The 16,742-nt window shown below is 42.5% G+C and overlaps 1 protein-coding gene across 24 annotated transcripts in view; it reads right to left on the bottom strand.

Moving 5' to 3' along the window:
• LOC117600892 (bromodomain adjacent to zinc finger domain protein 2B) overlaps nucleotides 1-16,742 on the bottom strand; it is a 93,859-nt gene that overhangs the window by 36,973 nt on the left and 40,144 nt on the right. The window lies entirely within an intron of this gene.

Genomic DNA, 16,742 nt, shown 5'->3' with positions numbered 1-16,742 from the left:
AACTACGCGGGCAATTAGGATGCAAACATACCGGCCATTATGAAAATCTCACTCGTATTTGCATATTGACCGAATCGTTTGCCGCTGGTTTATTACATGTACGTTCCTGTATTTTGCAATTTATCGTTCCGAGAATCTCATTATACCGTCTTGGTTCTTAATCCTATTGCCGCGATATTTACCATGCGATCATCACATTTTCACATTTTTATATTTTTAAGAATGTATATTATTTTTCCAATTGGATTTCCACTAGACATCTCGTCTGCGGTCCTTCAAATTCTAGTCCCGAACTTACGGCTCGTTAACAGCCTTCGAAACACGAAATCCTGCCCAAACCCCCGGAGTATCGACGCGACGATACATATTCCCTCTTTCCTTCCTTTCCTCCATCATCCACCGACGAAAGTAATACCACAAAACGAGTAAATTGATTTCGAAGTGGAAACGAGCGAGGGTAATATTTGTCGAAGGCCGGCTATGGTCGTCGCGCAACAAACGGGAGAACGTCCGCGTATCGGCGTTCGTTAATACGAAATCAATATTACTCTATCCACGGCGTCTGTCGTCTACGTTTCAAAAAACCGTTCAAATTTTCTACCAAAAATACCGACGATTTTTTACGGATATCGTGCGATAAGAGGGAACGTTTCAGAGATACAACATATCATAATACACACAGGCTGTAATTAACACGATTAAGATAATCATTGATAAAGTTTGTATCAATTCGTCGCCGACTTTCCGGGGGAATTTTTGGTATCTATAGAAAAGCATAGTGCGAGGAATGAATTGAGAAAGGAACAAATTTCTAAGACCCTGTTTTGCTAATTTGGAAATTTGAAGTCTGAAAATGCAGCGTCTATATCTCATGCGTTTTTGAATCAAACGACAAACCGTGCGAGCGTGTCGACAAGGACAGGCAATAGCGAGGTCTGGATACGATCCAAATTTTGTCGCATTAACCAAATTAGTATACTAGAGGTTGGAGATTGGAACGCGATGTACCGTCACGTAACGAATTTACGCGAAAGGGCTCTAATTTCTCGCGCGACGACGACGACCGGCAAGAAATCCCTGGGAATTTCGCAAACACACGTTCGCGATTCACGCTTCCGGAACCCTTCAACGAGGATCACGATGGATTTTGTAGCACTTCGTTGTCGGCTCGATTCGAAAGCGGCCGACACCGACGACACACTGTACGTCTTCCGCCGCACACGGATACGGAGAAATTTAAATGTGAAGCGTGGTTATTAAACACCTTTACGAGCGAGTCATTTCGTGCCGTATGTGAATTATACGGAAACGAGGAAACACGAATGCTCTGATATAAATGTTGCTCCGTTAGAAATTATTCTCATTCTAATTCTTCTTGAACTTAGAATTCTACAAATTTATTTATAGTTTATTTATCCGAGTAATATATAAATAAGAAACATAAAATGAAGAAGTGAAAATGAAACAAGGCATTTGTAGGATATATTCTTGTCACACGAGTTCATATCGCGGGGATGAGCAATAGGAACTCGAGTACTCTGCTAATCAAATCACTGAACTAACTCATTTGCGTTAATTGAAACGGCGATCCGGGACACGTCGAGGCTGCGGTACGAGTTCGATCGCGTCTAGACGAGGAAAAAGATCGAACCGATGCGGTTGTTTAATTAATTGGCCCCTCCTTTTGCCTCGACTTCTCGCCATTGAGAATAATCCACGCTTCGTATCGCATGGATCGAAGATTTCGACGACGAAGGTTATCAGACCGTCGTTAATTAAACGAGCCGTGCTCTTATCTTTCATAGATAACCACGTCGAAATAACTGACCTAGAGTAACGAGTTCCAGATGACGAAAAACTTGTGTTCATTGAAAAGAGAAATAAAAAGGCACGATCAAGGATACATGCAAATTGATCCAAGGTTATTTTTCTATACATAGAATCTGAAAGGGTTAATTGACCTCAGTACTTTATTCCATGGAACGTGAGATAATTCGCAGAGTCATCAAAACGAGAAGAAAGTATAGGAGGGATTAATTGTTATTAGTATCAGTTATCTAGTACATTCGAGTGTTACGGTAATTTAAGGCGTTTGTTACTGTTACAGGCATTATGCATTATTCATACAGTATGCAAATCCAACTCGGTTCTGCTCTAGACGAACGCGTTACGTGAAAAATACGATAATGCGTGGCCGCGGGTATACATTACCAGACAAAAGTTTTAAATTATTGTGTAAACGATGAATTAGTGTATTTTCTAAACAAAATAATCAATTTTACAAATTTTAAGATACTCTACTAGAAAATTTTTCAATGGAAATTTAAAAATCATAAATTTTATTTAATTTAAGCAGCTTCAAGACACTCTGGCGTTAATTTTCTTGGTGAAAATCTTGAATAATCTTAATGTTTCAAATCTGAGAAATCTGGCGATTATATTAACAACGGTAAGATGTTATTATTTGCAAAAAATTGACAAAAGATTAAACGGCAACGTATGCAGAAGCAAACTTTTTGCCGGCAGTGTACACACGTCGAGAAAAATGAACGAAAGTAGTTTGTTCTCGAACGGGATTCAAACGTGCATTTATGCAATTAGTCTTTCGAACGGCCGCTTTTTCTGCGAATGGCAATTTGGGGAGTTCAGCTAGGTGAATTGTCGCCCGGAGAATTATTCGTAAAAATATTCCTATCATCGATTTTCGCGTGGAAGTAAAATCGATGGACCATCGAAATAATATTTATATTGTTCCAATTAAAAAAATAGAATTTGAAAAATGAGATAGCTCAGGTCAATCAGCCAATCCGTCATAACATACGCAAACTTACTCTCCCTAAAGTTTCAACTGTAATTTCTATGCAACAAGTGTAATCAATGTTCACAGTAATTCGATGCTCTTGTAACTTTATCCAATGTCGTCCAACTCCGATGCACCGTGTACAGAGTGTTCCGATTTCGATTAATCCATTGTGGTATCAATGAAATTAGTGATACTAAACAGCGTAACTAGGGTTAATAATTTTTTATAATAATAATTAGAATTCGTTTACAGACGATAAAATAAAAAAATTAATTCTGTAATGGTTCTTTGAAAAGGAATTGCAATACAAGGGAAAATAGAAGATAAATAAGGCTGTTGCAGGCAAGAGGAAAACAAAGATGCATAAGGGTGGGGGGAGAATGCCCCCCTGAGGGGGGGGTTGGTTCAACGTTCCCGGGGAGAATGAGCGTAATGCATCGCGCGAGTGCAACGAGAGACAGAGGCTGAGTCATCAATATAACTTTACGCACGTACGTGGAGCGGCCGTCACTACTACAATTCCATTCATAAATGTAAAGGCCGACTTACGCACACCGTCGCGCACGTGTGCCTATTAAAGGACCGTATGTAAATGCGCCCGTGCACGTGTACCTGTGACCATGTACTTTCACCTAGCGGTGGGTGCCGCTAGTTTCCTTCATTTTTCGTGCAATTTTTCTATCTACAAACAAAGTTGCAGGATGTAAACTGTGCTAAATCAATCCACAAATAAATCAATTAAAATTGTAATTAAATTATACCTACATTAAATGAAAAAGGACCCATCTGAGCTATTCTAGGATTGATAAATCATCGATGCAATTCGTCTCCCATAAAAAATTTCGACACGATCCACTCCATCGAACAAAACGCAAAACAATTCAATACATTTCGCAAGCGTGTTGAGCCCATCGCTGCGGCTTATGCCACGAGGGTACACGCTGGCACACACAGAGATACGTACACGTAATCGACGAGTAGGGAAAGAGGATACGGGTGTGTTCACCTACACGTGTACGTAAATGGGAAACGCACGAATACATAGAGGTAAGAGGCAAGCAAATGGGCTCTCGTGAGCGAGAGACCGAAGAAAATACATAACCCCTCTATTTTATGTGCCTGACCATTGTGTGAGTGGAGGCACCGATACGTAGGTACCGTGTGTAAATGTACTACTGCACTACAGCTACGTTATTCATCCGAACGTATGTATGAGTATATATAGGTCTGATGCGTGTACATGTGTGTTTACACACGACCTTCCCCATGTATACGAGTATCTGGGTCAGTGTCTTCCTCGAGAGTGGCTTTTCGAGCCTCGATTCGGTGTTCCCGCCTCGATTTTCCTTGATTTTGTAAACTTGTTTCTCTCTTTTTTGTTTTCGTTACCAAGGTCGGCTGTAACTGATTGCCACGTGGCATTTTTGGAATTTTGTTATTGAATGATGATCCTTTTTGTAACTGCATCTTTTAAAAGGGTGAGCAACGATTCGCCTGTCAAGAATACGATATTATCGAGGTGCTTAAGCAATCACCGTAATAAGTACGAATTAATTCGACGAGCAACACCTTCTACCAGCAATCGGACACGTCTTGGCGTAATCGTCTCGAGTGCTCGCGATTGAGCAATGTGGGTGAAGGCTAATGGCCGACCTCAAAGTTTTAATCGACCATTTTCGCGAAACAACAACGCCTTACCTTCCTCTACCTCCATATTCCTTCTTCACCTTCTTATTTTCCCCTCTATAGTTACGGCTCTTTGTCGAGCAACTTTGTTTCCAAGTTATGGTTAAAAAAAAAAAAAGAGAGGAGGAACGAAATTGATGGCTGCACAGATTTTTCTGCACGGTCGAGTTCTTGCGGTAGCCTGTTCCGGTTAAGGCGCTGGACACGGAATAAGTTTCATAGGAATATAAAAAGATTTTCTTTGTCAAGGACTTGAGAATCGAAAGTCGTCGACGAAGATTTAAATGATTAATTAGGAAGCATTTCAGCGAAAAATAGCGTTGTTATCTTTGAACGTATCTCATTGGAGAATAAAAGAAAAGCGATTACGAGAGAACAGTAGCTCTCATCGCGATCAAACGGTAACAGAACGGAACAGCGTCGTTGATGGATTGAATTTTGTTGGAATACGAGGCTCATGGAACGGGCAAGGATAGAGGAGAGACCAGCTGGAGAGGTATATCATCATCGGTCAGCAATTAAAAATAATTATCGGGCAGGAATCGAGCGAGCGTGGCTAAAGACGGCGAAGCCAGCGGCGCTTGAAAATTCAACGAATCGATTAAATGAAAAGAAAAAAAAGGAAAAAGAATGAACGGACCTCGAAGACTCGAAGGAAAAGCCGTGTGGGCTGCGGATTTAAAACGCGACGAGGTTTCGCACCTGTACGCACGTTCCAGTTCTCAAGAGTCACACGGCCCACATTTCGCTCGTGTCGCAGAGAACGATCGAGAGCTCCGTTTACGCTTCGCCTTTTCTCCACACCGACATTCTTTGTCTCCCCGACGATACAATTTTTATAATACGAAACTCGCGATATTTCACTAGCAGTTAAATTTGCAATATTTTTACTTATTTTGCTCCAAAATCGTCCAAGTTCTACTCGCGAAAGGATTGAAAAGAATTCAATATCTTCCACGTTTCACAAAGGACAGAGCAACAGGGAGGAAACGAGGCGGTAGGAATCGGTCGGTCGATTAAAAGCCGGAAACTCCTCTTCCAGCGTGTCAAGATGGAACGAAACCGGCGGAAGTTACGCAGTGAAAACGGCTGGACGGTATTGCCTATAAATCAGACCGTTGTTGCCCTTCTCGGCCCCGAGACACGTCTTTCGCCATCCTTTCTCTCCCCTTTGTATATGGGTTCCCTCCCTCTCTTTTTCGCCGTAAACGCACACCGTTGTCCCACATTTTCCATCGAGAGAAAGGAGAGGATCGATCGATCGATCGACTGGTCGAAACGATTGTACACGCGCGTACTACATCGTACATTTCTAGAAAAGGCAATTCGAACCGATTCAAGCAATAATACTGCAACCGATAATCTCATGAATGGTTATTAACACTTTTATTGAGAGTATAAGTTAGTTGGTAAACGCGTGTCAAATTGTGAAAGTTTAATCGTCATTGGTTACTTTGCATTGCTAATACACATTCATTTTTCATACTACCTGAGTTGCTAATTGATAAATGAACGAGTTAATGAATTCAGACGAGGCAACGTTAATGATCGTGTGTTTGTTATATCATTTAGAAGTGAAATAAAGAGGTATAATTAGTATTTTTTATAACTAAAATATTGAAGTTCGTATTACATGTCGATTGAATAAATCAATAAGTCCATTAAAATGGATCATCGAACGTTCGGTACTATTGAAAAATCTCCATCTATCTACGAAAGTCCTGTAGGTAAAAAGAAACTTTCTTCTCATCGAAAAAGACACGATTTCACCATTTTGTTACGTCCACTATTTTATCGATGGCTGGGTCGCGAGCGATTAGAAGTCGTTCCATATACGCAGGCCTTGAACACGGGTCTCGAGTTTTCATGGATCGAGGGCTCTGGAAGCAGCCTTCTTTGTCTTCCGGCTAGGGACGGATTCCACTCGACTTCTATGTAATCGGCTGAACGTATTTCAAGCGTCGTGACGCAATCGGTTACCTGGATAGGGTAGAACGATCGAAGACGAGTCCCGAGCAGCGTTCCAGATCGCAGATACGCTTCTCCTCGAATCTCCGGCTTAGCGCGTTTCAAACGATTAAATATCGATTGCTCTCAAGTGCTGCCATTAAAATTTTTACATTTTAGAGAATTTCAAAATAAATCAGTGTTAGTGTTCGAAGATTGTCGAAAAAGTGGAAAAGATTAATATACTCGAGTAACGAATGACTCCGTTCGCCTGGCACGATGAAGTACAGGGTGGAAAAGGAGCTGTCGGTATTTCACAAATTAGTGTATAATTAAATTAATGACGCGTACGGGTGAAACGCGCACAGAGTTGGAACACGAATGCGTCGGATCGCGTCGGAGGATGCGGGTGTTATCCGATTGCTATGGATTTTCGTGACGTTCGCGAACTCCGTTGCCAGCGTATAATCCGATACGAAAAATCACGCAAATTAATAGTAATGGAGTTACGAAGCTGGCTACGCGGTGCCCCGTATGCCATGGAATTAAAAACATATCGCGGCCAACGTAATTACGTCCGAGTTGACTCGCACGGTTTTATCATGAAACTAATATAACAGCAGAGAAAAAAAAGAAACATACAGATATGAAGGATTAAAAACGTACGTACGTTTACATTCGGAAAGATTCTCGAGATAAAATGAACGAAAGAGACACCCCACATTATTCTGTTATTCCTTTTGCTACAAAGAAATTATGCAAATGTAAACTGTTAAGTTTCTCTTCAGATTTCTTTTTAAAATTTCTAGTTACATATGTAAGATATTAAGTGAAAAACTTAATGCGTTGAATTTTCCTAAAAAAAATATTTCCGCGAGTAAAAATTAATAACGAAATTTTTAACCACCGTAACGATTAAAAATTTATTGAATCATATTTCACACGATGGAACAGTATTAAATGGCAATTGGAAACGTTTATGAGTTGATTTCTCTGCAGGCCATGATTTAATTACTTTGCCTGACGAAATTTTTCCTCTGCAAATGAAACCTGAAATTCGCGTGTACAGCAGACACGCGAGTTCGTTCGCGTCCACAGGCAGAAGTTTCGGCATTAGTTTGGCCAACTTCATATTATGTACCGTACATAGGGTAACAAGTTCGCGTGCGACGCTTAGGCAAGCCAAACAGTTCTCGAAGAAATTGTAAGAATAAAGTGTAGTTGCGGAAAGTCTACCCTTTCCATTTTCATTCACTCTCTCTTTCATCCTCGAGCCTTTGCTTTGTTTTCCTTTTTTTCTCTCTTTTTCCACGAGTTTTCTTTCGACTTCAAAACAAGCTGTTATCAAACGATTTCAAAATTTTATTTAATACAAATTTCTTCGAAGAAGTTAGCGAATTAATGATCAAATTAACGTTCCGAATCATCGATCGCTCGAATTACGAGTTAACTCGTCTTCCCGTAGTTAACGGGTCAAACAAACTTCCTGCCTCACCATGGAATCATAACAAAGTTAATTCTTCTAATAAAACTCGCCACGAATAAACGAAGCTACTGAACTTTCGCCGGAGAAGAAGAAACGCGAAATGCCATCGGTGCACATATTTATCGCGCCTAGTCTTCGCGCAAAAGCAGAAATGTCAGTGTCTGTGAACCAAAAAAGAATCGAACGTGCATGCATACGCTGTGTGTTCTCGCTCGAGGCCCTGGTTTGTTCACGCGTGAACGTATGTAGGTTCTCTAGGGACGTGTTTTGCTTGTGAAAGTCGATTCCATAACGTCCTACACGCTTTGCTATACGCCTGGACTCGTACAGCTGTCGGCTTTGCGCGCTGTCTCTCCGCCACGGCGCTCGATTACGTTTTCAATGCTTTCAACCAGCCTCGACGATCATTCCGATCATCCGGCCTCGCTGAAAACGGTAGCCTCGTTTCGAGGTTTCCAGAACCGACGCCGTCTATAGAATATTTCTTCTTATTTCTACTCGTGTGACACACTGACACGAAATAACGATAAAGGCTCGAGTCGTCTTGGGCGAATTTGAATTTGAAAATTAACTTAATAATTAGAGCTGCGATCTAACGGCAATAATAACTCTGTCCTTACAACCATCCCTCAAACGATTTCAAACGATCATTTATCGCTTCCACCCCCGCGAATGCAACGAGCAGGTTGCAATCTCCCAAGCAATTCCATGGCGTGCAATTTCAAAGTTGTCTCTGGGATGGCCGGCAAAACGAGAAGAGTCAGTGTAGCAACGGAATATAATTCAGGCTTATCCGTCCAGCTGATACTTTCAGACCGGTATCTCGACTTTCGTTGCGACAGATCGATAGCGGAACACGGGGTGGGGCATTGTCGTGGCCCCTTCAAACCCCTGCCGTGTCCCAACCTCCCCCCGGTTTGCTGACGACCGCGACGACGAGGGTCCTGCCACTGCGTCGGGACACGTAGATCGCTCGCTCGTCCTCTGCTGGCTGTTCCACGCGAGCTCTGTATACAGCCCGTTGTGTAAGTGTGTACGACGTTCTATACGTGTACGATCGAGGGGGTTTCGGGGTATGGTGCAACGCGCGAACAAAAACAAGCGACGTTTGGCGAACTGGATAGATGCAGGGGTGGGGCCAGGCCGAGCCATGCCGGGTTTAAGGCTCCTAAACGGCGTTTTGAGCACGTCCACCGAGCGTTTCCCTTCTCTTCGCCTCGCCACGCTGCTATCTGCCTTTGGTATCGCGTGAAATTGGAGGCCGCACCGCGATCGATACCTCCTAGCCAGCAGCCTGCCCTCTCCGTCCATCCGACCGCGATGAAAACGATTCTTAACGCGTTCGATTCAATCGGCCAACCGATTTCCTTCATCCACGGCTATTTTCGAGCTCGAATCTGCTTTATATACATAAGAATCGTCGCACAAAGTGTGAAAATTGCTTTAGGCTTACTGGAGATTCTCTGTTTGGACATCCTTTTTTCTAAGCTTTGAAGAAGGGTACCAAAAATGCAAACTAAATTGCATTGCAGCATTTGAATAAATGCAGCAGTTCGATAAGACGATAGAAAATTACATAAATTTTCAAATAATTCTTAATCTGGACCAGGCTCAACATAATGCATCAGGTTTCAGATCGGCGATGAGCTAATCGTTTGACTGGATCCATTATCACCGTTCCGTCTCGATGCAACGGGGTCAAAGACCGAGAGGATGCATCGGTCGGTGCAGGTCCAGCGATGTGTGGTAAGTTCTAGGTGCACAAACGACCACGACGACGAGTTCGTCGTGAATATTCGCATCGGGAGATATCACCGGTGTGCTCTGTCAAACTGCCACTCGCGTCGAAACGAGGAAAAACTATTTTCACCCTGCCTTTCCCCGAGGAGGATCGATACGCGCTACTTGCGGCAAACTCAGCTCGATCCCCTGTCGCTGTATTTTTAATTCGTTCCACTAATTCGTCGAGAGCAACGGATCGTTAAATGGTCTATACTGGATAGAAATATCAACAGCCTGAGAATAAATTATCGTTGCATTTATCAATCGATTAGGATAACGATAAAAAGTCAATGACTGAATCGTTTTAAATAGCCTCTTCCTTCGAAGCTTTACGTACACGCCTAAAATCTATATAATCTAGCAACGAGCAAAGGGTGTATCGTGAAAACCCGTCTGGCTGAACGACGCCGTTGAAACAAAGCCTCCCCCAATGTGTTCCAAAGCATCCCCGCGTCTCTCGTCGTCGAGTCTCATCGGTTTCGTCGTCGATCTCGATACAAAGAGAGAGAGAGAGAGAGAGAGAGAGAGAGTGGATGGCAACCACAGCCATCCAGACGACACGGGAACCATCATCCAGCATTGCACACGCTTCTAAAATTGCAAGAACCCAGGGGTAGTGGAAAACACGTGCAAGGGGCTCGCGATGGAGAGCGGATACGTCGATACTTCCTCCGGCGCATTAGCCGTCCGACATCATCGACTAACTATCCGACGTGCTGGCAACACACAGGGACACGTTCTCGTTCGTTCGTTTCGTTGGAGCTGCAGGCGATCCGGGATACAACTGCCGTCGAATACGAATTACACGGCCAGCGGATGAGGCTGAAAGCGAGAGGTAACGAACAGACAGAGACGGGAACATGGTAGAAGAAAAGATCGATCAGCGACCATTTTCGTAACGTTTAGTTGCCATTCTACTCGTCTACGGAGTATTCGAATAGTTCTCTATAGCTTTCAGAATAATTTGAATCGAGATGCAAGAAATAGAATGGACATCTCTCAATTTTCTGAATTATTTTTGAAGAGATCCTATAGAAATTTGTGAAGATCATTCGTATTTCCTGGGACATTTCGAGGCAGGGAAGTAAACTCGATCAGAAGGGGTCTGCAACGATTATTTTCGTGAAACGAAATAGGTCCTCGCTCCGTTTCCGTTCCGTTGATAGTCGGCTGCGTTTTCGGCTGTGTCTCGAACCCGTGGTCTATCGATCGATCCTAACCGGGAACCCTTCTAACTTATTTAAGGTATCTCGATTTCCCTATCGACGTTGTGTATTCTATTCGCGGCGTCGAATACTATCCTGCCCAGCCGCAATAGAAATAGAATACCGGTTGAATGGCATCTGACGATAGCGATCGGATCTAATCGAGTGGAAATACCAAATTAGAACGTCGATCAAGCGGATGTGTACATCCTATCCTATTAGCGAAGATTTTATTCTATGCGACAGCTTGCTTTTCGAATCTAAGCATTTCTTTTGTTGTCCTAAATAATTAGTGTTCTCTTCCTTTGCCCGTCGGAGAAACCAAACGCGAGAAGACTTTGACACTTTGGTATTCTCGCGCAAACTTTGCCGCGGTGTACCACGTCGCAGATCCCAAAATAATTCGTACAAATCTCGAGAATGCTTCTGTTTCTCTGCTTACGTAACGATTTTGCATCCTGAAACAATCGATCAGCCCGTGTTGTTCCGGTTCTCTATTGTTTAACCCGTTTAATGGTATAAGAATCACCAGTGACCAGCACGAATTCGATATAAACGCGTAACCGAAACAAGAAGAATGCTCGTTGATACAATTCATTTATTTATAGAAATACACTGTAAGTAGAACAGTTCATGGTTCTACTTACCTATATAGGTTGGACAATAGTAGACGAACAATATCCCAAAGGGACAGCGGTGCGTAATTAAGCGGTAATCGAAACGAAGAGTAATTGAAGCTTCCTAATCAAGCGAATTATCCTGCGCTGAGTTGTTCGATGGTAACAGAACGAAAAATTAGTTGTGGCCTCATCGATATGCCGGACGATAATGCTACCTTTCAGCTTGCCGATTGCCTCGATACTTTGGCATTGTATAAACACGGCTAGCAACGGGTCTGACTAATTAAGCTTAATTACGGTCACCCAAACCATTAATTAATTTGTCGCTGTTGCACCTGCCGATGAATATCTGCGCGAGAATCGAACTCTCTAGGATGATTTGAGACACGAAGCATCGATCTTCGTGAACTCCTTTATCACTTCTATGGTTTGTAGAAGAAAATTAATTGATCGAGGAAACTAAACAGAGTTGACATGTTTTTCACAGAATACCCTGGCACGTTTGAGGACAGCTTATACATCCGTTTGATATACAATTTCGCGAAAGGATAAACGGGGTTGGTTGTGTGCGTCGCAGCGACGTTTACCCGGAAATTTACTGACGGTAGAAGGAAGAAAAAAATTTGGCAGCAGCCGGTCAGCCTCGTCCTAAATATCGAACACAGGTCGGGTCGATAGTGCGACTCTTTTTTTCGTTGGCAAAACTCTTGGCGCGCGCACCGACCCTTCTGCGAGCATGCCGTACCAACTTTTCGTTAATTGTCTGTGAGAAATAATTAACCCTTCCAGTCGTTTCTCGGTAACTTCCAAGCGAACGATAGACAAAGTGATCGATGAAAAAGCAAAGGGTCACGAACAGATCGAACCTTTGCTCTTTCCTCGATCTGGCTACGAGAAATCCACGGAGAGACGATAATTGATAGTGTCGAACGATATCATTAGGCGCGTAGACCAGGAAGAAATTAGCACGTGAAGCAGGTATAAGCGAAGACTTCGAGTACAAACCGATGTTTAGAGAGAGCCCTTTACACAAGCAGCGATGGCGCTTGTATTTCGAGCAATTACAGTAAAGTCTTTTTCAGCGTACATTGCAGAGGAAGTCGATAAAACCGCGGTATATCTTCTACACACATTGGAACAGACACACCTGTAGAGAATGTAATTACAAAGTTACCGCGTTCTATCATTATGCGACTCAGTTTACCTAGTTCCTAATGTATTTATTTATTTAGCAGAGATGAAATGTTAAGGCGCACAGTTATCAATTATCACCTTAATAAATTTCGAGCGCGAATTTCTCTCTTATTTCAGATAGCCGAGCGATACAATAATTTCTGATTTTACTTCCCTTGTAAGAATAAAGAAACAAAACTATCTCATTCTTCCAAAGAAGAGAAAAAATAAAGAAACGAATCGCTTGTACCTGAATGGTAAGAAAGCCCGTTACCATGAAGCAGCTACGATTCTCCGGCAGATCTCTGATTCACGATATCATAGCAAATCCTTGCTTCTCTTTCCGGCCACGTCCGCAGGAGCACGAGATGCGCTCGACTAAAATTCGTTACGGCACACGCCGTGTCGTGTCGTTTCTCTCTTTCTCTTTCTCCCTTTATCTCTGTTCCTTCCAGTCGGTAGAAAGTCGACAGAGTCTATATGAAAAATGTCGAGAGCGAAGGAAAGGATCGTTATATGGAAAGGATCGCAAGGCGACAGCTGGCCGGAGGCTTTGCCAGGCCAGTCCTCGTTCCACGATCGAACCAGCCGCAGAAAGAGAGAGGTCGGCCCACGCTGGATCACTGACGTCATGCTCCTTTAAAATCAACACCGAGATGATTCCATTCGAACGTACCACACGACAAAAGATCTACGCGATTTTCCGACCTCCACTCAACTTCCTATCCGAGACGATAAAGCAGGATTACTCATAGAATGATAATCAGTGTTAAAAAATCAGAGACACCTTTGGCTGCTGATCGATGGAAGAAACGAGGATCCCAAGAGCGAAGAGTTATTATCGGAAAGGGTGAGGGTGCTCGAGAAGAGGACGATTAAAAGGACGGTTCCATTTTCTTTTCTCTTTTGGCCGCGAATCGATTACCGTCTGAATGCCAAACATTCACGACGATTCGTCGTCGTCGAGAGGTGATCACCAGGCGTAACACGGACTCGTCGAAGCGAGTCCTGTATTCCGGAAGCGAGGAAAGAACGCTGATGGAAAAAGAAACCTGGAATCCTTCCCTTCCGTTCGATCCTTTCGCCATATTGCAAAAAAATACATATGCGAAAGAATTCTTTATACTCGCGATGGACTGTTATTTTTTCCAAATAAAACGGTATTATTTAACGCGAGATATTCGACACAAATTGTACGAATAACGTGAACGTAGTGTGACGATTAATTTACGGAAATAGAAAAAAAAAGAAGGAACAGAGAGATGAAAAACAAAAATATTTTGCAGAGAAGCGACAATGAAAGCACACAGTGGCGGTTCCATCGATCCGCTTCAAATTACAATATCTCCATTACCGATATCACTAAATTCTTTAACATCGCGACCGTTTATTAATGGCCACGTAATAAAACAGTCGAGTGAGCTTGGATACCGTGGGTAAATATTAATATGCAGATTTCTCGTCGATGTATTCGATATTAAATAAATGTAAATTTACGGAACACCACCGACGTTATATTTGTACAACTTATATAAATCACTTCCGCGATTTGTACACATACACCTGTTGTCCTCGGCGTCGAATAAACAAATTAAACGAACGTAAATGATCGTGCGTGAACAATTATTATATACGACGAGAGTACGAGAATAAATTCATGCTAGAAAAGTTCTACTCGTATTATCCCCGTTTAATCCGGAAACAAACGTTGCTTGCTTGAATAAATTTCTGTTTTTACCGGGGAAATTATAGAGCAGCCTTCTTTGAAAAACACTGAAATACATTTCTCTAAATTTTCATACCGACGCGAAACGAGCGTTTTTTCTGATATTTTCGTATTTATGTAAGAAATGGCAAAACGAAGAGATGAATAATGTGTTCATCAATGTTCACACGATAATTCATTGAAACCTATTCGTTCGCATGGTAAACCGTTGCGACGGGAAGCCCTACGCTCCGAGGAGCAACTATCCAGCTTGTAAACACGCTTAACTCGCTAGAAACACCCTCGTAAAAATAACCTGGCGCTTCGAGGAAAAGAATGAGAGGAGCTCAAGGAAAAAGAGTATAGTCGCTAGTGTTTTCCTTCGTGTCCGTACCAATTACTGGAAACGCGAACACAGTCAAACATTTCCTAATTACATGCACGCCTTTTGAAATTAACATTTTCACGTTCATTAAATTTGTTGTAACCCTAAAAGGAAAGATCTCATTGTTATAGTGTATTATATTGTATATACACTGTTTCATTCGTCGCGTGTAAAATACATGCTATTTCGTTCGAATGAACGTTTGATTCACCTGAATCGAATGTTTGTATGTTTACCTGCGCCCCAATTGTGTTCAACACGATTTCAAATCGTACGCGATGTACCAAACGATTTCTAAAAACACGAAAACGTTTAATGGAGCTGAATTAGAAAACACGATTCACAGTTTCGATACGCTGAACGATCTAAATGGATGCGTGTTGTGAATGAATGGAAAAACTGACCAAGCTGTTTTTGTTAAACTGTATTTTACTTATGCACCGGGTGTTATCTACGATCTCTTGCAAATACGACATTCTGCGCTACGTGGCAGAAGAAAAAGTTTCATCTATTGAACATTGCATCGTGAATCACGTCTGTGCTATCTGAATGGCTTACTCGTTGAAAGGAAAATGATAATCGCAAAATGCGAGGTAGAAAGCGAACTAATCATCAAATTTTCTTCTAAATCAATGAAATTAGGGTGAATATTCCCGCGTGATGGTTAACGTGGACCGAATCGATCAACAATACGTCACGTACCTGTTCACAAGCGCAGCTGATGTCAGCGAACGAGAATGACGTCAACGGGGCACACCGCTCGTTATCTCGCCTACTCCGATTCGTTGGAATAATTTCGAGCTGACTCGCGAGGAAACCGGCCACGAACGAGCCAGGATTATTCTTGCGTACGTGGAAATACAAGCGGAAAAAAAGTCGGCGCGATATCTTTAACAAATTTTACCTCGATGTTCCTTTTCCATACGCTGCACGTAAACGAGGAGAAGAGGCGAAGAGGAGAGAAGCAGAATCGTTTCCCGATGGCGAACGGACACGCTCGCCGCGTACTTTCTCGCCGTTGCACGCCTCTCTAATCGTTGACAGTGAATGATAATGGAAACAGCGGATTTGCATACAAATGCAACCGCGTTCCACCGCGGAAGAGTCCTTTTACTCGGCTTGGACCGATTAATTCACGATGCCCGATCGTTTGAACGTTCCTTCTTCCAAGACGAGTCCGAGGAATTCGCGATACGTAAACGCCACGGAATTGTACGTTAATTCACCACGTAATTCAGTGGATGCGATGATTTTACACGTTGTTTTGTTCATCGGTATTCTCGACTGAATGACTATTTCCTGACAGCGCGATTTCATCGATATCGACAAAATCAAGCGATAAGATAGATCGATAAGGAAAGTTGAACGATTACGTGAACGTGTTTAAAAATTTTGAGAATCTAACTACAGTGGGACTTTCAATATTCATTTACTATACCGTGGTCGGAGGTGGGAATAATTTTAATTCAGGTGCTTTGAATACTAGTCAAACTGTCAAGGTACAAGACGAAGGATAATTTCTATTAACGGACCGTAATATTTGTTGTGTTTCAGAAAAAAAATGATGTTGAACCCTTAATAATAGTTTACAAACCCTACTTACATGCAATGCTTTCAACGGATAATGTTAAAAGATGCAATAACTGTCGTTCAAACAGAACAAACTGTCGTGCGCGAGAAGTGCATACAGGTGTAATTAATATATCGAGGATCGACCGGAGGCGAGTGGTGTTTCCCTTGCGCAAGAAACTCGTAAATACCGTGCACGCGAGCAGAAAACCGCGATTACCGTTGTAACTTTTCTTCCAGCGCGAAATGCAGATATTCCAGAGATTACATGGTAGACGAGCCAGCAAGCACGCTACCGTGGAACGGGGCTTTCCCGCTGCGGCATAAGTTTCCTTTAACCCGTTCCAGGCTCGCCATCTTATTACAAGACGATTCCGAACA

Source organism: Osmia lignaria, chromosome 16, assembly GCF_051020975.1.
Source record: "Osmia lignaria lignaria isolate PbOS001 chromosome 16, iyOsmLign1, whole genome shotgun sequence".
Lineage (NCBI taxonomy): Eukaryota > Metazoa > Arthropoda > Insecta > Hymenoptera > Megachilidae > Osmia > Osmia lignaria.
Note: the sequence above shows the minus strand (reverse complement) of the source record. Positions and strands in the feature narration are given on the sequence as shown.